Source organism: Arachis ipaensis, chromosome B04, assembly GCF_000816755.2.
Source record: "Arachis ipaensis cultivar K30076 chromosome B04, Araip1.1, whole genome shotgun sequence".
Lineage (NCBI taxonomy): Eukaryota > Viridiplantae > Streptophyta > Magnoliopsida > Fabales > Fabaceae > Arachis > Arachis ipaensis.
In genome coordinates, this window is record NC_029788.2 from 55,903,552 (window position 1) to 55,909,374 (window position 5,823).

The window sequence follows — 5,823 nt, forward strand, 5'->3', positions numbered from 1 at the left end:
ATGTTAAATCGATTTGAGCCAAGATTTACGGTACCATCTAGGATGACAGTCTCAAGAGATTGCTTTCAACTTTATTTAGATGAAAAGAAAAAGCTAAAAGAATGGTTGGCAAAGTCATGTGCTCGGGTTTGTTTGACAACAGATTGCTGGACATCAAATCAAAACTACACTTATATGAGTTTGACTGCACATTTTGTTGATGAAGAATGGATGTTACAAAAGAGAATTATAAATTTCTGTCAAATTGAGAACCACAAGGGTGACACTGTTGGAAGAGAAATCGAGAAATGCTTGAGAGAGTGGGGAATTGAAAAAGTCTTCACAATCACAATGGATAATGCAACTTCGAATGATGGAGCTATTACTTATCTTCAAAGGAAATTAGGTGCAAGAGGTGGGTTGGTGTGTGGAGGAAAGTATATGCATGTGAGATGCTGTGCTCATGTTCTTAATTTGGTAGTGAATGAAGGAATTAAAGAGCAACACACTTCAATTGAAAGCATTAGAAATGCTGTAAGGTATGTTAGGTCCTCTCCTCAAAGGACTAAAAAATTTAAAGATTGCATTGAGGCTGAATTAATTGAATCTAAAAGTCTTGTGTGCTTGGATGTTCCAACTAGGTGGAATTCTACCTATCTAATGTTGGAACATGCCGAGAAATTTGAAAAAGCTTTTGATAGACTTTATGATCAAGAACCTGATTTTCTTAGGTGGTTTGGAGAGGATAGTGGGGGAAAAAAGAAAATTGGTCCACCTACACCCCTTGATTGGCAACATGCTAGGTTATTCATGGATTTTTTGAGAGTTTTCTATGAGATAACTTTCACTTTCTCATCTTCCTTGCATGTTACATCTAACATATGTTTTCATGAAATTGCATCTGTTGCTTCTCAATTAACATCTTGGAGCCAAAATCAATCTGATTTGTTAGGAAGTATGGCATGCTCTATGAAACATAAATATGATAAATATTGGGGACCGGTTGACAAATTTAATCCATTGTTACTTGTTGCTGTTGTATTGGATCCTCGGTACAAACTAGATTATCTGTGTTGGTGTTTGGAGGATGTCTATGACAAGGAAGTATCTACTAGCATGACTGGTGTTGTTAAACTCACATTAGATACATTGCATAATTTTTATGAAAAAGAGGTTGTCGATGATAAAGGAAGGGATGATGGTGGAGATTCATCTAGTATTGTATTGGATGACAATATTAAAATCTCAGCTGGTGCCAAGGGCGTTTCTGAAAATCAAGTGAATTTGTGGAAAAAACAAAAAAGAGAGAAGGCTAATGCAGATAGCAAGTCAGATGTGGAGAGATATTTGGCCGAGGATACTGTGGAAGATGAGAATTTTAATATATTGACTTGGTGGAAAGTGAATGCTTCAAAATACAGGATTCTTTCTCTCATAGCCCGCGACATCTTGGGTATTCCGGTTTCAACTGTTGCTTCTGAATCATGCTTCAGCACCGGTGGACGTGTGCTTGATGTCTTTCGTAGCTCTTTGTCACCATTAATGGCTGAAGCTTTGATATGCACTCAAAGTTGGTTGTGCCCTTCTAAACAAGACGTTGGAGATCAAGAGTTTGATCAATTTGATAACAGTCAGAAGATTGTTGAAGGTACATTTATGATATCTTTATTATTTGTGACTTATTTATTTCAAGTAATAATCTTTTATATGAAAAATGAGTAATTTTATTTGTTTTATAGGTTTCACTAATGCATTCACATCACAAGGAACAAGTTGACAACATTAATGGCTATTGATAGAGGATGATTATTCTTATGTATTGTAAACCTTAACATCTTATTTGTATTGACTTAAATATTATTGTGTTATTTGTATTGACTTTAGACTAATGTATATTATTGTGTTATTTGTATTGACTTAAATATTTAGTGTTATTAGACAATATTAGTATTGGACTATTGATTGTGATGATGCTTTGGTATTGATTGTGATTATGTTTTAATTTTGAAGAATGGTTGGTTATGGCCCGGTTTTCACCCGGTTTAATTGTGGCCCGAAAGACTGTTGGTTTCATCGGGTCTAGGGCCGGGTCTGGGTCTAATAAATAGACTCGGTCTATATTTCGGGCCGGGTCTGGGTCACCTCAAACCCGGCTTCACCCGGCCCATGTGCACCCCTAACAACTACGATGAGTCAGTGATATATATATATATATGTGTGTGTGTGTGTGTATAGCATGCTGTTAAAGGTTCACTTTACTTTTTTTTTTCAACAACACACCCTTTATTATTTATTATTTATTGAAGTTCTAAAACTATGTTAAACTATTTATTTTTTATTAAAAAATATTCCTTGGATATTATTTTAGGCCCTTAGTTTACCATACTTGAGCAATGGATCAGGGAACACAAGGCATCAACAACATTCTGTAAGAATATTATATATTAATTTATGATAAATCCATTTCTGGTTAATTAGTTAATTTAGCATTAAGTATAATTAACACTTCTGATGAAAGCAATTATGAAGAATAATATCACACACTCTCTAGTGCTGAGCCTTGTTGATTCTTTTTGTCTTGCAAGTGCATGTGTGAGAATGTATATTAATTAATTAGAAATTGATGAGTAATTATGTGGTAGTATTTGAGTGATGATTGTAATTATCTAATGTTATTAGGTTCATTAGGGAGAGAAAATTTGTTTATTCCCTGAAGACCCCGGTCAGATATGCTTTTTACATTGGATCCATTAAATCTTTTAAGGGTTTTGGTGATTTTGAATGTAGAAATTTTAAAGAATTACCTTACATTATATGGTTAAATAAAGAAAAGAATATAATTAAAGAGAAATATTGCATCAAAAGTGACTTTTATCTGATGTAATATTATTTTAATTAAACTAATGACTTCCTTTACTACTTTACTAATTGCAAAAAGTTGAACATGGTTTAATACATTCTCATTTTAATTTGTTTTACTTTTTGGTTATGTAGCTACTGCATGAAAACTGCTTGAAGAGGAAAGTACCTACTAGTGAACAGGTATGATTACTGCCCTCTTCAACTTTAATATTTTAATATTTTTTTTTTGGTTTTCTTTCATAATTTTACAATGAGAGTTTCTGTTTCATAACCTTCTACTATTTCAGACCCCTTTTGTAGTATATTTTTTTATTTTAATTTTTTTCTGAGGCTTCTGGTGGTGGTGGCTTACATGTTTAGTCACTGTTGGTTTAAGAGGTTTTGGTTTGCTCATTGTTGAAAAAGTTTACTTCTTTTTCTGCTTGAGAGTTCAGCCTAACAAATAATGGCTAATGCCTTACATGGAAGAAATTGTAGCAGATTGGGACTTGGGATTTGAAGCATTGTTTTTGTTTTGTCTATAGTGTTAGAATATTTATTCACAAAACTTTGGAGGAATCTATAGTTATTGTTTCATGAGAGATATTAGAGATGTATGATCTATCATGATGTGGTATCTAGCCAGTGGTTTTTTCTTGATTTAAGAGTTTTTTTTCTTTGAATTAATGGGAAAGCAAAGAGATGTGGCCTACTACTGGTCCCCTTGTTTTCATAATTTGGTTGTCCTATGTGTAATTAAGTTGTTAAATATCATATTCAATCTTTTTTTGCCTCAATAGGTTACTAATTCCCACGAATGATTAAAGTACTTGGATTTAGTGGTAATTTGAGTTTAGTGTCTCTCTAATACACACTTCTGATTGTTTGTTAAACTCTAAACCTTTTCTTCTTTTAAATGAACCATTAATTATTCTTTTAATATATATATTTTTTTCTTTTTTATGAAATAAGAATAACTCATTAATCAAGTTACACACTTAAAAAATAAATGTTTATGAATTAGAGGTTTAATTTAAGATTTTTACTATCAAATTTTTACTCTCAAACAGAACCTGCATATACCATTACACAAAACTAGTATTTACTTTTTTCTACCTTTGTTTGCCATGTCATATACTAATCAATATATACAACAGTAAAATTGAAAACAGTGTTTGTTTGCTTGAACTGAATCTTGTGTTTGCTTGGTTGCTACTGAATCTTATTAGTGTTGATTTAAGTCTATTTTTTTTACAGGCTTTTAATAGTTGTGTTTTCGCTGCTGTTGCTGCTGCCACGTCTCTTGGTTTGCTTCTGCTCTGGTACTGCCGTTGCTGCTAGGGTACGGATTTAGTTTCTGCGGTGCTAGTTGACTAGCTACTATCTTTATTTTAGTTTAATTTTAAAAATTCTGACAGCTTCTGTGGAGGCAACTACGCTAATGTGATCGTGGTTATTTATGTCCTAACCTCGTATAACTTATTATAGTTGTTATAACTTATTTGTTTTGTAATAGAACCTCTATCATTAGAGGTCATGTGATCGTGGTTATGTATACTACTTAATAGAACCTCTATCATTAGAAGTCATGTAATAGATCAGAACCTCTATCATTAGAGGGTGTGTGAAAGAAAGAGATTTGGCAATTTAATCTCATTTTCGGTGGAAGCCGTTGATCGCGGTTGGGAATAAAGCGCTCTGACATGCCCACGACCCTTTTTTTTGTTTTGAGTTTTGACCATATATTCTCCTTTGTCATTTTCTCTTGCTCAGTTTCTCCCTTTTCTTTCTTGTCATTTAAATTTAATTACTACTATCCTGAGGTAGTGTAGCATTAATTAGGGAAAAGGAATATGGATTTTAGTTACAGATGGGTTGCTTACTATTCAGCTAAACCAATTGCATGATGATGATGCACTTGTGAATTGTAGCATTCTTTTTAGTTTTTAATTACTTGTTACCTGTGAGTCAACTTTACACCATATCTTCTCTTCCAAATTGCTTGTTATTCCTTGCCTCTTCCATTTCTAGCTTAGTCAATTTTGACTCCACACACCAAATATGCTAATGGATAATAATAAAAAATAAAATATAACCAGAATTCTGAAAATTTTTTACTCATGTAAATGTTTGTTCCTCTGCTCCAATAATTTAAAATTTGTGTGTGAACAGCTCCTTTTGTGACCATGTATAGGGGACTATTTCTTTTGTTGTGTTTGATGTGTTTTTTGTTCTAATGGCTGAATATGCAATGTTGTGGGATCTAATTAAAGTTGCTTTGCCATTTTCATGTTTAATCAATTTGGATTTGGAATTGGATTTGTTGGACTTAATTGAAGTCGATTTTATAACATGTACTAACACAAGATTATTTAAAATTCTGCAGGGCAGTCATAAAAACAATGGAGCTCATAATGGATGATCACACTACTTATGAAATTTGATATTTTGTAACTAAGTATATAAAAGAAGTAGATATGTGACACTTGTTGGAATGACAATTCTTATTTACTTGTTATGACTTTACTTTTTAGTACTTTGTCATCAAAACCTACTTTTATGGTGACAATTTTATATGTATGTCTTTTTTAATGGGAAAGTTGATATTTGTTTGGATTAGTTCAATATATATAATTTTATTTTGGTCTATAATTTTAAAATTATATATGAATTTTGCACGAAATATTAGGAAGATTAATAAAAAAAAAATTCTGACCAAACTTATGGGCACGCTTCAAAAGGGTGGCTATACCTTAATTTTGGGCTCAACAAGCACACTTAATTAGCGTGGCCATAACTTGGCAACCGGCACGCTTTAAAAGCGTACCCATATCCTCATCTACTGGCACGTTTTCTAAGCGTACCCATATCCTCATACGTTTACCCTATTGGCACGTTTAAAAAGTGTAGCCATATCTTCCCCTATTGGTACGCTTTTAAAGAGTACCCAAAATATACATTCTGGGACGTTTTAAAAGCGTGGCGATACGTGAATTTTTCGGT

General features: G+C 32.8%; 1 long non-coding RNA gene across 1 annotated transcript; it reads left to right on the top strand.

Moving 5' to 3' along the window:
• Positions 3,069–4,347, top strand: LOC110271059. The gene is made up of 2 exons (XR_002361085.1): positions 3,069–3,210; positions 4,062–4,347. It is a non-coding gene; the product is annotated as an uncharacterized LOC110271059 (long non-coding RNA).